We start from the raw sequence: 15574 nt of genomic DNA on the forward strand, positions 1-15574 counted from the left end.
TGCTGTGCATTTCTCTCTTTGTATAATTTGCTATTGTGTTTATTGTATTTTACTTCCCTGCTGTGCATTTCTCTCTTTGTATAATTTGCTATTGTGTTTATTGTATTTTACTTCCCTGCTGTGCATTTCTCTCTTTGTATAATTTGCTATTGTGTTTATTGTATTTTACTTCCCTGCTGTGCATTTCTCTCTTTGTATAATTTGCTATTGTGTTTATTGTATTTTACTTCCCTGCTGTGCATTTCTCTCTTTGTATAATTTGCTATTGTGTTTATTGTATTTTACTTCCCTGCTGTGCATTTCTCTCTGTATAATTTGCTATTGTGTTTATTGTATTTTACTTCCCTGCTGTGCATTTCTCTCTTTGTATAATTTGCTATTGTGTTTATTGTATTTTACTTCCCTGCTGTGCATTTCTCTTTGTATAATTTGCTATTGTGTTTATTGTATTTTACTTCCCTGCTGTGCATTTCTCTCTTTGTATAATTTGCTATTGTGTTTATTGTATTTTACTTCCCTGCTGTGCATTTCTCTCTTTGTATAATTTGCTATTGTGTTTATTGTATTTTACTTCCCTGCTGTGCATTTCTCTCTTTGTATAATTTGCTATTGTGTTTATTGTATTTTACTTCCCTGCTGTGCATTTCTCTCTTTGTATAATTTGCTATTGTGTTTATTGTATTTTACTTCCCTGCTGTGCATTTCTCTCTTTGTATAATTTGCTATTGTGTTTATTGTATTTTACTTCCCTGCTGTGCATTTCTCTCTGTATAATTTGCATTGTGATTGTTTTACTTGCATAACATGTACTGCGAAGCTTTTCTCTGCGGGTCTCCGCTGAAAAATGGCACAAGCTCAGTTGGACTGTTCCAATCAACAAATGTCAAATAAATAAAGTGTGTGTGTGCACAAATGTCTATATATATATATATATATATATATATATATATATATATATATATATATATATATATATATATATACATATAGATGTATATATTTATATATGTGTTCATGTGTGTAGATATATATATATATATATATATATATATATATATATATATATATATATATATATATATATACACATATGGGTCTATATTATAACATTGAAGTTACGGAACATTGAATACAATATGGTCGACACTATATTGTCGAAGTTCCGTAACTTTGAAAATGAAAAAAAAAAATTAAAACTTTAAATTTTTACCCTAACGGGTTTAAGCAGGGGGTCAAACACCCGTGCGCCCCCCACACCCCCGCTACTTAAATATACCAATTCCGAGACCGCACTACATTGCAGTAAATGGAAATCTCCCCTTACGTAGATTTCCGTTTACACGCTCGAGATTCTGAGCGTTTGATATTCTCGTGCCGACAATGTCAGATCCGACATTGTCGGCTTTCGAGAATATAATATAGACCCAGATACACAGATAAAGCACCCCAAAAAAGACACCGGAAGCATGACATGTTTAAAAACACAGATTTTATTCAGTAACCCACTAACCACAATATTATCACACTTGATTTTGTAATTTCAAAGGAAAACAAAGAGTACTTTAATACATTTTTGTATAACAATGTACAGTCTACATAACCCTTCCTAGATACAGAATGTCATGTAACATAAGGAAAGTTCAAGGCTGCAGGGCTCTCACAGGCTAAATTTTCAGTTCTAAAAAAGGTACTACCACAGTGTATACACACCGCTGTTTAGCCCCGACTGGGGTCGCCCACTCAGTGTTTCCAGTTCTTCCTTCTCATGATCTTCCATTTGAGAATATCATTTTTTGAACTTAGTCTTCCAGAGTACTTTTTCTTTTATGTCACAGTAAGTGCTAATTAACACCCTCTGATCAACTAATGGCTGTGAGAATATTCCACACTTCATACTGCAGTATACATTCTGAGAGTGCATTTAAGTTTGACACAAATACCATCTCAGGTCTCCCTTGAAAAGAGGCCACTGTCATTGTAAGACGAACCCAGTCAATAAAGTGTAAATAAATACTGTTAAAGGTATGTACACATTTTCCATAACCAACATGTTACAACTACCCTCTTCCCAACACAAAAGCAAAGTTTTGGAATCATAACCACAAGTTGTAAGCCCTGGTCAATCACTAACCGTTTCTATTGGCTAGGACCATTTACAAGGACAGTGTCAACCAACACAGCTTGATATTACCATCTGTTTGTGTACCTAATCATTGTAAACAGGCATGATCTGTTACCAAAATGAAATGCCTATTATTTCAAGGCACATAAATCATAGTAGTACACAGTGTCATTCAATAGTGGAGTATCTCCATTGTGTATTGTTCACCTTTCTGTTGATACAGCGTTTCAGGTGCTGCTTACCCTGAATGTCTTGGAATAGCACAGCCCTCTAATCTACATTTAATGTGTTGAAATAAAATTAAATTCTTTAGTGAAATAATGAGTTGTTAACGCAGATTCAGAACAAAGGATCCATTATCTATGCTGTATAACTGTATGCTTTCTACCTGTTGAACCATGTAATTTTATCTGGAACTTTTCTCCCCAGGCCTCCACTGAAAAATGACCTATGTCTAGTCAGACTTTCCCCGTAAAGAAATGTGAAATAAAATAAAATAATAAAATAAATACATTTTATTTCATTAAAGACTATGTCTACCACAAGAGACTGTTGCTCCTTGACAGGACTGTTTTCCCTTCTGACACCTGTCAAAGTACAATCAATAGTCACAAAATTAAGTATGGACTTTATGTAGAACCTATGTAATCAAAGAAAACTCTTTACCTGTCTCTTAGTAGAAGGACCAGATGATTTTTTTATGGTCTCTCTATCTTTTCTAGTTCTGGTCTTACCAACCTCTCTTCCTATAAGGTAGACTATGTAGTAAGCTTCCATTTATTTTAACATTTACAGTCAAGCCTACCTGCCTCTCTTCTGGATTCTAATATAGTCTGTACTATTAGGTAAATGAGACTCTCATCCCTGTGAATGAATACCCACATTACCCACGTGTGGTACAGCGTATAGTGAGTGAAAATTCAGTACTTAATACATCAGCATATAAAGACGGATGGGGCTCCATACAGGGCTAATAACACTGTATATTGAAATAGACCATTATGGCTTATAAAACCTTTGCCAGAGAAAAAAAGTTACCTGTTAGTATCCCTTCATCAAGTCTAGTGTTTTCAAAGATCTGGCCTTTTCTAGGTTCTCTATCAATTCATCTTCTGGGGATGGGGTTACTATCAGATTTTGGTGCAGTATTTGGTACCCTGAAGTTCTTCCACAATCCTATGCTTTTATTGGGTTTAGACAGTAGCAGTACAGGGCTGCTCCATTTATTTTGGGATTCTTCTATCACACCTACTTTGAGCATTTTTAACCTTCTCTTATTAACTGCTTCTGTAGCTTCGGTACTTTATGAGGCCATAGTATAACTGTCACTCTTGGGAATGTCCCAATTTTATGTTAGTTTAGCAGTCCCATGTATGTCTCTCAGTGCTTTTGTAGCCATTCCTCGGGTAGAGAAGCCATGACCTGTCCTATAGAATTCTCTTATGTTAGTTTAGCAGTCCCATGTATGTCTCTCAGTGCTTTTGTAGCCATTCCTCGGGTAGAGAAGCCATGACCTGTCCTATAGAATTCTCTTATGTTAGTTTAGCAGTCCCATGTATTTCTCTCAGTGTTTTGTAGCCATTCCTCGGGTAGAGAAGCCATGACCTGTCCTATAGAATTCTCTTATGTTAGTTTAGCAGTCCCATGTATGTCTCTCAGTGCTTTTGTAGCCATTCCTCAGGTAGAGAAGCCGTGACCTGTCCTATAGAATTCTCTTATGTTAGTTTAGCAGTCCCATGTATGTCTCTCAGTGTTTTGTAGCCATTCCTCGGGTAGAGAGACCATGACCTGTCCTATAGAATTCTCTTATGTTAGTTTAGCAGTCCCATGTATGTCTCTCAGTGTTTTGTAGCCATTCCTCGGGTAGAGAAGCCATGACCTGTCCTATAGAATTCTCTTATGTTAGTTTAGCAGTCCCATGTATGTCTCTCAGTGCTTTTGTAGCCATTCCTCGGGTAGAGAAGCCGTGACCTGTCCTATAGAATTCTCTTATGTTAGTTTAGCAGTCCCATGTATGTCTCTCAGTGTTTTGTAGCCATTCCTCGGGTAGAGAGACCGTGACCTGTCCTATAGAATTCTCTTATGTTAGTTTAGCAGTCCCATGTATGTCTCTCAGTGTTTTGTAGCCATTCCTCGGGTAGAGAAGCCGTGACCTGTCCTATAGAATTCTCTTATGTTAGTTTAGCAGTCCCATGTATGTCTCTCAGTGTTTTGTAGCCATTCCTCAGGTAGAGAAGCCGTGACCTGTCCTATAGAATTCTCTTATGTTAGTTTAGCAGTCCCATGTATGTCTCTCAGTGTTTTGTAGCCATTCCTCGGGTAGCAAGACCGTGACCTGTCCTATAGAATTCTCTTATGTTAGTTTAGCAGTCCCATGTATGTCTCTCAGTGCTTTTGTAGCCATTCCTCGGGTAGAGAAGCCGTGACCTGTCCTATAGAATTCTCTTATGTTAGTTTAGCAGTCCCATGTATGTCTCTCAGTGTTTTGTAGCCATTCCTCGGGTAGAGAAGCCATGACCTGTCCTATAGAATTCTCTTATGTTAGTTTAGCAGTCCCATGTATGTCTCTCAGTGCTTTTGTAGCCATTCCTCGGGTAGAGAAGCCGTGACCTGTCCTATAGAATTCTCTTATGTTAGTTTAGCAGTCCCATGTATGTCTCTCAGTGTTTTGTAGCCATTCCTCGGGTAGAGAAGCCATGACCTGTCCTATAGAATTCTCTTATGTTAGTTTAGCAGTCCCATGTATGTCTCTCAGTGTTTTGTAGCCATTCCTCGGGTAGAGAAGCCATGACCTGTCCTATAGAATTCTCTTATGTTAGTTTAGCAGTCCCATGTATGTCTCTCAGTGTTTTGTAGCCATTCCTCGGGTAGAGAAGCCCTGACCTGTCCTATAGAATTCTCTTATGTTAGTTTAGCAGTCCCATGTATGTCTCTCAGTGTTTTGTAGCCATTCCTCGGGTAGAGAAGCCGTGACCTGTCCTATAGAATTCTCTTATGTTAGTTTAGCAGTCCCATGTATGTCTCTCAGTGTTTTGTAGCCATTCCTCGGGTAGAGAAGCCATGACCTGTCCTATAGAATTCTCTTATGTTAGTTTAGCAGTCCCATGTATGTCTCTCAGTGTTTTGTAGCCATTCCTCGGGTAGAGAAGCCGTGACCTGTCCTATAGAATTCTCTTATGTTAGTTTAGCAGTCCCATGTATGTCTCTCAGTGCTTTTGTAGCCATTCCTCGGGTAGAGAAGCCGTGACCTGTCCTATAGAATTCTCTTATGTTAGTTTAGCAGTCCCATGTATGTCTCTCAGTGTTTTGTAGCCATTCCTCGGGTAGAGAAGCCGTGACCTGTCCTATAGAATTCTCTTATGTTAGTTTAGCAGTCCCATGTATGTCTCTCAGTGTTTTGTAGCCATTCCTCAGGTAGAGAAGCCGTGACCTGTCCTATAGAATTCTCTTATGTTAGTTTAGCAGTCCCATGTATGTCTCTCAGTGCTTTTGTAGCCATTCCTCGGGTAGAGAAGCCATGACCTGTCCTATAGAATTCTCTTATGTTAGTTTAGCAGTCCCATGTATGTCTCTCAGTGTTTTGTAGCCATTCCTCGGGTAGAGAAGCCATGACCTGTCCTATAGAATTCTCTTATGTTAGTTTAGCAGTCCCATGTATGTCTCTCAGTGCTTTTGTAGCCATTCCTCGGGTAGAGAAGCCGTGACCTGTCCTATAGAATTCTCTTATGTTAGTTTAGCAGTCCCATGTATGTCTCTCAGTGCTTTTGTAGCCATTCCTCGGGTAGAGAAGCCGTGACCTGTCCTATAGAATTCTCTTATGTTAGTTTAGCAGTCCCATGTATGTCTCTCAGTGCTTTTGTAGCCATTCCTCGGGTAGAGAAGCCATGACCTGTCCTATAGAATTCTCTTATGTTAGTTTAGCAGTCCCATGTATGTCTCTCAGTGTTTTGTAGCCATTCCTCGGGTAGAGAGACCGTGACCTGTCCTATAGAATTCTCTTATGTTAGTTTAGCAGTCCCATGTATGTCTCTCAGTGTTTTGTAGCCATTCCTCGGGTAGAGAAGCCATGACCTGTCCTATAGAATTCTCTTATGTTAGTTTAGCAGTCCCATGTATGTCTCTCAGTGCTTTTGTAGCCATTCCTCGGGTAGAGAAGCCATGACCTGTCCTATAGAATTCTCTTATGTTAGTTTAGCAGTCCCATGTATGTCTCTCAGTGCTTTTGTAGCCATTCCTCGGGTAGAGAAGCCGTGACCTGTCCTATAGAATTCTCTTATGTTAGTTTAGCAGTCCCATGTATGTCTCTCAGTGTTTTGTAGCCATTCCTCGGGTAGAGAAGCCGTGACCTGTCCTATAGAATTCTCTTATGTTAGTTTAGCAGTCCCATGTATGTCTCTCAGTGTTTTGTAGCCATTCCTCGGGTAGAGAAGCCGTGACCTGTCCTATAGAATTCTCTTATGTTAGTTTAGCAGTCCCATGTATGTCTCTCAGTGTTTTGTAGCCATTCCTCGGGTAGAGAAGCCGTGACCTGTCCTATAGAATTCTCTTATGTTAGTTTAGCAGTCCCATGTATGTCTCTCAGTGTTTTGTAGCCATTCCTCGGGTAGAGAAGCCGTGACCTGTCCTATAGAATTCTCTTATGTTAGTTTAGCAGTCCCATGTATGTCTCTCAGTGCTTTTGTAGCCATTCCTCTGGTAGAGAAGCCGTGACCTGTCCTATAGAATTCTCTTATGTTAGTTTAGCAGTCCCATGTATGTCTCTCAGTGTTTTGTAGCCATTCCTCGGGTAGAGAAGCCGTGACCTGTCCTATAGAATTCTCTTATGTTAGTTTAGCAGTCCCATGTATGTCTCTCAGTGCTTTTGTAGCCATTCCTCGGGTAGAGAAGCCGTGACCTGTCCTATAGAATTCTCTTATGTTAGTTTAGCAGTCCCATGTATGTCTCTCAGTGCTTTTGTAGCCATTCCTCGGGTAGAGAAGCCGTGACCTGTCCTATAGAATTCTCTTATGTTAGTTTAGCAGTCCCATGTATGTCTCTCAGTGTTTTGTAGCCATTCCTCGGGTAGAGAAGCCGTGACCTGTCCTATAGAATTCTCTTATGTTAGTTTAGCAGTCCCATGTATGTCTCTCAGTGCTTTTGTAGCCATTCCTCAGGTAGAGAAGCCGTGACCTGTCCTATAGAATTCTCTTATGTTAGTTTAGCAGTCCCATGTATGTCTCTCAGTGCTTTTGTAGCCATTCCTCGGGTAGAGAAGCAGTGACCTGTCCTATAGAATTCTCTTATGTTAGTTTAGCAGTCCCATGTATGTCTCTCGGTGCTTTTGTAGCCATTCCTCAGGTAGAGAAGCCATGACCTGTCCTATAGAATTCTCTTATGTTAGTTTAGCAGTCCCATGTATGTCTCTCAGTGTTTTGTAGCCATTCCTCGGGTAGAGAAGCCATGACCTGTCCTATAGAATTCTCTTATGTTAGTTTAGCAGTCCCATGTATGTCTCTCAGTGTTTTGTAGCCATTCCTCGGGTAGAGAAGCCGTGACCTGTCCTATAGAATTCTCTTATGTTAGTTTAGCAGTCCCATGTATGTCTCTCAGTGCTTTTGTAGCCATTCCTCGGGTAGAGAGACCGTGACCTGTCCTATAGAATTCTCTTATGTTAGTTTAGCAGTCCCATGTATGTCTCTCAGTGTTTTGTAGCCATTCCTCGGGTAGAGAAGCCGTGACCTGTCCTATAGAATTCTCTTATGTTAGTTTAGCAGTCCCATGTATGTCTCTCAGTGCTTTTGTAGCCATTCCTCGGGTAGAGAAGCCATGACCTGTCCTATAGAATTCTCTTATGTTAGTTTAGCAGTCCCATGTATGTCTCTCAGTGTTTTGTAGCCATTCCTCGGGTAGAGAAGCCGTGACCTGTCCTATAGAATTCTCTTATGTTAGTTTAGCAGTCCCATGTATGTCTCTCAGTGTTTTGTAGCCATTCCTCGGGTAGAGAAGCCGTGACCTGTCCTATAGAATTCTCTTATGTTAGTTTAGCAGTCCCATGTATGTCTCTCAGTGCTTTGTAGCCATTCCTCGGGTAGAGAAGCCGTGACCTGTCCTATAGAATTCTCTTATGTTAGTTTAGCAGTCCCATGTATGTCTCTCAGTGCTTTTGTAGCCATTCCTCGGGTAGAGAAGCCATGACCTGTCCTATAGAATTCTCTTATGTTAGTTTAGCAGTCCCATGTATGTCTCTCAGTGTTTTGTAGCCATTCCTCGGGTAGAGAAGCCGTGACCTGTCCTATAGAATTCTCTTATGTTAGTTTAGCAGTCCCATGTATGTCTCTCAGTGTTTTGTAGCCATTCCTCAGGTAGAGAAGCCGTGACCTGTCCTATAGAATTCTCTTATGTTAGTTTAGCAGTCCCATGTATGTCTCTCAGTGTTTTGTAGCCATTCCTCGGGTAGAGAAGCCGTGACCTGTCCTATAGAATTCTCTTATGTTAGTTTAGCAGTCCCATGTATGTCTCTCAGTGCTTTTGTAGCCATTCCTCGGGTAGAGAAGCCATGACCTGTCCTATAGAATTCTCTTATGTTAGTTTAGCAGTCCCATGTATGTCTCTCAGTGCTTTTGTAGCCATTCCTCGGGTAGAGAAGCCGTGACCTGTCCTATAGAATTCTCTTATGTTAGTTTAGCAGTCCCATGTATGTCTCTCAGTGTTTTGTAGCCATTCCTCGGTAGAGAAGCCGTGACCTGTCCTATAGAATTCTCTTATGTTAGTTTAGCAGTCCCATGTATGTCTCTCAGTGTTTTGTAGCCATTCCTCGGGTAGAGAAGCCGTGACCTGTCCTATAGAATTCTCTTATGTTAGTTTAGCAGTCCCATGTATGTCTCTCAGTGTTTTGTAGCCATTCCTCGGGTAGAGAAGCCGTGACCTGTCCTATAGAATTCTCTTATGTTAGTTTAGCAGTCCCATGTATGTCTCTCAGTGCTTTTGTAGCCATTCCTCGGGTAGAGAAGCCATGACCTGTCCTATAGAATTCTCTTATGTTAGTTTAGCAGTCCCATGTATGTCTCTCAGTGTTTTGTAGCCATTCCTCGGGTAGAGAAGCCATGACCTGTCCTATAGAATTCTCTTATGTTAGTTTAGCAGTCCCATGTATGTCTCTCAGTGTTTTGTAGCCATTCCTCGGGTAGAGAAGCCATGACCTGTCCTATAGAATTCTCTTATGTTAGTTTAGCAGTCCCATGTATGTCTCTCAGTGTTTTGTAGCCATTCCTCGGGTAGAGAAGCCGTGACCTGTCCTATAGAATTCTCTTATGTTAGTTTAGCAGTCCCATGTATGTCTCTCAGTGTTTTGTAGCCATTCCTCGGGTAGAGAAGCCGTGACCTGTCCTATAGAATTCTCTTATGTTAGTTTAGCAGTCCCATGTATGTCTCTCAGTGCTTTTGTAGCCATTCCTCGGGTAGAGAAGCCGTGACCTGTCCTATAGAATTCTCTTATGTTAGTTTAGCAGTCCCATGTATGTCTCTCAGTGCTTTTGTAGCCATTCCTCGGGTAGAGAAGCCGTGACCTGTCCTATAGAATTCTCTTATGTTAGTTTAGCAGTCCCATGTATGTCTCTCAGTGCTTTTGTAGCCATTCCTCGGGTAGAGAAGCCGTGACCTGTCCTATAGAATTCTCTTATGTTAGTTTAGCAGTCCCATGTATGTCTCTCAGTGCTTTTGTAGCCATTCCTCGGGTAGAGAAGCCGTGACCTGTCCTATAGAATTCTCTTATGTTAGTTTAGCAGTCCCATGTATGTCTCTCAGTGTTTTGTAGCCATTCCTCGGGTAGAGAAGCCGTGACCTGTCCTATAGAATTCTCTTATGTTAGTTTAGCAGTCCCATGTATGTCTCTCAGTGTTTTGTAGCCATTCCTGCGGTAGAGAAGCCGTGACCTGTCCTATAGAATTCTCTTATGTTAGTTTAGCAGTCCCATGTATGTCTCTCAGTGCTTTTGTAGCCATTCCTCGGGTAGAGAAGCCGTGACCTGTCCTATAGAATTCTCTTATGTTAGTTTAGCAGTCCCATGTATGTCTCTCAGTGTTTTGTAGCCATTCCTCAGGTAGAGAAGCCGTGACCTGTCCTATAGAATTCTCTTATGTTAGTTTAGCAGTCCCATGTATGTCTCTCAGTGTTTTGTAGCCATTCCTCGGGTAGAGAAGCCATGACCTGTCCTATAGAATTCTCTTATGTTAGTTTAGCAGTCCCATGTATGTCTCTCAGTGTTTTGTAGCCATTCCTCGGGTAGAGAAGCCGTGACCTGTCCTATAGAATTCTCTTATGTTAGTTTAGCAGTCCCATGTATGTCTCTCAGTGCTTTTGTAGCCATTCCTCGGGTAGAGAAGCCGTGACCTGTCCTATAGAATTCTCTTATGTTAGTTTAGCAGTCCCATGTATGTCTCTCAGTGTTTTGTAGCCATTCCTCGGGTAGAGAAGCCGTGACCTGTCCTATAGAATTCTCTTATGTTAGTTTAGCAGTCCCATGTATGTCTCTCAGTGTTTTGTAGCCATTCCTCGGGTAGAGAAGCCGTGACCTGTCCTATAGAATTCTCTTATGTTAGTTTAGCAGTCCCATGTATGTCTCTCAGTGTTTTGTAGCCATTCCTCGGGTAGAGAAGCCGTGACCTGTCCTATAGAATTCTCTTATGTTAGTTTAGCAGTCCCATGTATGTCTCTCAGTGCTTTTGTAGCCATTCCTCGGGTAGAGAAGCCGTGACCTGTCCTATAGAATTCTCTTATGTTAGTTTAGCAGTCCCATGTATGTCTCTCAGTGCTTTTGTAGCCATTCCTCGGGTAGAGAAGCCGTGACCTGTCCTATAGAATTCTCTTATGTTAGTTTAGCAGTCCCATGTATGTCTCTCAGTGCTTTTGTAGCCATTCCTCGGGTAGAGAAGCCGTGACCTGTCCTATAGAATTCTCTTATGTTAGTTTAGCAGTCCCATGTATGTCTCTCAGTGTTTTGTAGCCATTCCTCGGGTAGAGAAGCCGTGACCTGTCCTATAGAATTCTCTTATGTTAGTTTAGCAGTCCCATGTATGTCTCTCAGTGTTTTGTAGCCATTCCTCGGGTAGAGAAGCCGTGACCTGTCCTATAGAATTCTCTTATGTTAGTTTAGCAGTCCCATGTATGTCTCTCAGTGCTTTTGTAGCCATTCCTCGGGTAGAGAAGCCGTGACCTGTCCTATAGAATTCTCTTATGTTAGTTTAGCAGTCCCATGTATGTCTCTCAGTGCTTTTGTAGCCATTCCTCGGGTAGAGAAGCCATGACCTGTCCTATAGAATTCTCTTATGTTAGTTTAGCAGTCCCATGTATGTCTCTCAGTGCTTTTGTAGCCATTCCTCGGGTAGAGAAGCCGTGACCTGTCCTATAGAATTCTCTTATGTTAGTTTAGCAGTCCCATGTATGTCTCTCAGTGTTTTGTAGCCATTCCTCGGGTAGAGAAGCCGTGACCTGTCCTATAGAATTCTCTTATGTTAGTTTAGCAGTCCCATGTATGTCTCTCAGTGTTTTGTAGCCATTCCTCGGGTAGAGAAGCCGTGACCTGTCCTATAGAATTCTCTTATGTTAGTTTAGCAGTCCCATGTATGTCTCTCAGTGTTTTGTAGCCATTCCTCGGGTAGAGAAGCCATGACCTGTCCTATAGAATTCTCTTATGTTAGTTTAGCAGTCCCATGTATGTCTCTCAGTGCTTTTGTAGCCATTCCTCGGGTAGAGAAGCCGTGACCTGTCCTATAGAATTCTCTTATGTTAGTTTAGCAGTCCCATGTATGTCTCTCAGTGTTTTGTAGCCATTCCTCGGGTAGAGAAGCCATGACCTGTCCTATAGAATTCTCTTATGTTAGTTTAGCAGTCCCATGTATGTCTCTCAGTGTTTTGTAGCCATTCCTCGGGTAGAGAAGCCGTGACCTGTCCTATAGAATTCTCTTATGTTAGTTTAGCAGTCCCATGTATGTCTCTCAGTGCTTTTGTAGCCATTCCTCGGGTAGAGAAGCCGTGACCTGTCCTATAGAATTCTCTTATGTTAGTTTAGCAGTCCCATGTATGTCTCTCAGTGCTTTTGTAGCCATTCCTCGGGTAGAGAAGCCGTGACCTGTCCTATAGAATTCTCTTATGTTAGTTTAGCAGTCCCATGTATGTCTCTCAGTGCTTTTGTAGCCATTCCTCGGGTAGAGAAGCCGTGACCTGTCCTATAGAATTCTCTTATGTTAGTTTAGCAGTCCCATGTATGTCTCTCAGTGCTTTTGTAGCCATTCCTCGGGTAGAGAAGCCGTGACCTGTCCTATAGAATTCTCTTATGTTAGTTTAGCAGTCCCATGTATGTCTCTCAGTGCTTTTGTAGCCATTCCTCGGGTAGAGAAGCCGTGACCTGTCCTATAGAATTCTCTTATGTTAGTTTAGCAGTCCCATGTATGTCTCTCAGTGCTTTTGTAGCCATTCCTCGGGTAGAGAAGCCGTGACCTGTCCTATAGAATTCTCTTATGTTAGTTTAGCAGTCCCATGTATGTCTCTCAGTGTTTTGTAGCCATTCCTCGGGTAGAGAGCCGTGACCTGTCCTATAGAATTCTCTTATGTTAGTTTAGCAGTCCCATGTATGTCTCTCAGTGTTTTGTAGCCATTCCTCGGGTAGAGAAGCCGTGACCTGTCCTATAGAATTCTCTTATGTTAGTTTAGCAGTCCCATGTATGTCTCTCAGTGTTTTGTAGCCATTCCTCGGGTAGAGAGACCGTGACCTGTCCTATAGAATTCTCTTATGTTAGTTTAGCAGTCCCATGTATGTCTCTCAGTGCTTTTGTAGCCATTCCTCGGGTAGAGAAGCCGTGACCTGTCCTATAGAATTCTCTTATGTTAGTTTAGCAGTCCCATGTATGTCTCTCAGTGCTTTTGTAGCCATTCCTCGGGTAGAGAAGCCGTGACCTGTCCTATAGAATTCTCTTATGTTAGTTTAGCAGTCCCATGTATGTCTCTCAGTGCTTTTGTAGCCATTCCTCGGGTAGAGAAGCCGTGACCTGTCCTATAGAATTCTCTTATGTTAGTTTAGCAGTCCCATGTATGTCTCTCAGTGCTTTTGTAGCCATTCCTCGGGTAGAGAAGCCGTGACCTGTCCTATAGAATTCTCTTATGTTAGTTTAGCAGTCCCATGTATGTCTCTCAGTGTTTTGTAGCCATTCCTCGGGTAGAGAAGCCGTGACCTGTCCTATAGAATTCTCTTATGTTAGTTTAGCAGTCCCATGTATGTCTCTCAGTGCTTTTGTAGCCATTCCTCGGGTAGAGAAGCCGTGACCTGTCCTATAGAATTCTCTTATGTTAGTTTAGCAGTCCCATGTATGTCTCTCAGTGTTTTGTAGCCATTCCTCGGGTAGAGAAGCCGTGACCTGTCCTATAGAATTCTCTTATGTTAGTTTAGCAGTCCCATGTATGTCTCTCAGTGCTTTTGTAGCCATTCCTCGGGTAGAGAAGCCGTGACCTGTCCTATAGAATTCTCTTATGTTAGTTTAGCAGTCCCATGTATGTCTCTCAGTGCTTTTGTAGCCATTCCTCGGGTAGAGAAGCCGTGACCTGTCCTATAGAATTCTCTTATGTTAGTTTAGCAGTCCCATGTATGTCTCTCAGTGTTTTGTAGCCATTCCTCGGGTAGAGAAGGCCTGCCCCGTGCTATAGAATTCTCTTATGTTAGTTTAGCAGTCCCATGTATGTCTCTCAGTGTTTTGTAGCCATTCCTCGGGTAGAGAAGCCGTGACCTGTCCTATAGAATTCTCTTATGTTAGTTTAGCAGTCCCATGTATGTCTCTCAGTGCTTTTGTAGCCATTCCTCGGGTAGAGAAGCCGTGACCTGTCCTATAGAATTCTCTTATGTTAGTTTAGCAGTCCCATGTATGTCTCTCAGTGTTTTGTAGCCATTCCTCGGGTAGAGAAGCCATGACCTGTCCTATAGAATTCTCTTATGTTAGTTTAGCAGTCCCATGTATGTCTCTCAGTGCTTTTGTAGCCATTCCTCGGGTAGAGAAGCCGTGACCTGTCCTATAGAATTCTCTTATGTTAGTTTAGCAGTCCCATGTATGTCTCTCAGTGTTTTGTAGCCATTCCTCGGGTAGAGAAGCCGTGACCTGTCCTATAGAATTCTCTTATGTTAGTTTAGCAGTCCCATGTATGTCTCTCAGTGCTTTTGTAGCCATTCCTCGGGTAGAGAAGCCGTGACCTGTCCTATAGAATTCTCTTATGTTAGTTTAGCAGTCCCATGTATGTCTCTCAGTGTTTTGTAGCCATTCCTCGGGTAGAGAAGCCGTGACCTGTCCTATAGAATTCTCTTATGTTAGTTTAGCAGTCCCATGTATGTCTCTCAGTGCTTTTGTAGCCATTCCTCGGGTAGAGAAGCCGTGACCTGTCCTATAGAATTCTCTTATGTTAGTTTAGCAGTCCCATGTATGTCTCTCAGTGCTTTTGTAGCCATTCCTCGGGTAGAGAAGCCGTGACCTGTCCTATAGAATTCTCTTATGTTAGTTTAGCAGTCCCATGTATGTCTCTCAGTGCTTTTGTAGCCATTCCTCGGGTAGAGAAGCCGTGACCTGTCCTATAGAATTCTCTTATGTTAGTTTAGCAGTCCCATGTATGTCTCTCAGTGTTTTGTAGCCATTCCTCGGGTAGAGAAGCCGTGACCTGTCCTATAGAATTCTCTTATGTTAGTTTAGCAGTCCCATGTATGTCTCTCAGTGCTTTTGTAGCCATTCCTCGGTAGAGAAGCCGTGACCTGTCCTATAGAATTCTCTTATGTTAGTTTAGCAGTCCCATGTATGTCTCTCAGTGTTTTGTAGCCATTCCTCGGGTAGAGAAGCCGTGACCTGTCCTATAGAATTCTCTTATGTTAGTTTAGCAGTCCCATGTATGTCTCTCAGTGCTTTTGTAGCCATTCCTCGGGTAGAGAAGCCATGACCTGTCCTATAGAATTCTCTTATGTTAGTTTAGCAGTCCCATGTATGTCTCTCAGTGTTTTGTAGCCATTCCTCGGGTAGAGAAGCCATGACCTGTCCTATAGAATTCTCTTATGTTAGTTTAGCAGTCCCATGTATGTCTCTCAGTGTTTTGTAGCCATTCCTCGGGTAGAGAAGCCGTGACCTGTCCTATAGAATTCTCTTATGTTAGTTTAGCAGTCCCATGTATGTCTCTCAGTGTTTTGTAGCCATTCCTCGGGTAGAGAAGCCGTGACCTGTCCTATAGAATTCTCTTATGTTAGTTTAGCAGTCCCATGTATGTCTCTCAGTGTTTTGTAGCCATTCCTCGGGTAGAGAAGCCATGACCTGTCCTATAGAATTCTCTTATGTTAGTTTAGCAGTCCCATGTATGTCTCTCAGTGTTTTGTAGCCATTCCTCGGGTAGAGAAGCCATGACCTGTCCTATAGAATTCTCTTATGTTAGTTTAGCAGTCCCATGTATGTCTCTCAG

The sequence above is a fragment of the Protopterus annectens genome, chromosome 13.part0 (assembly GCF_019279795.1).
Source record: "Protopterus annectens isolate FY-2018-M chromosome 13.part0, PAN1.0, whole genome shotgun sequence".
Classification (NCBI taxonomy): Eukaryota; Metazoa; Chordata; order Ceratodontiformes; family Protopteridae; genus Protopterus; species Protopterus annectens.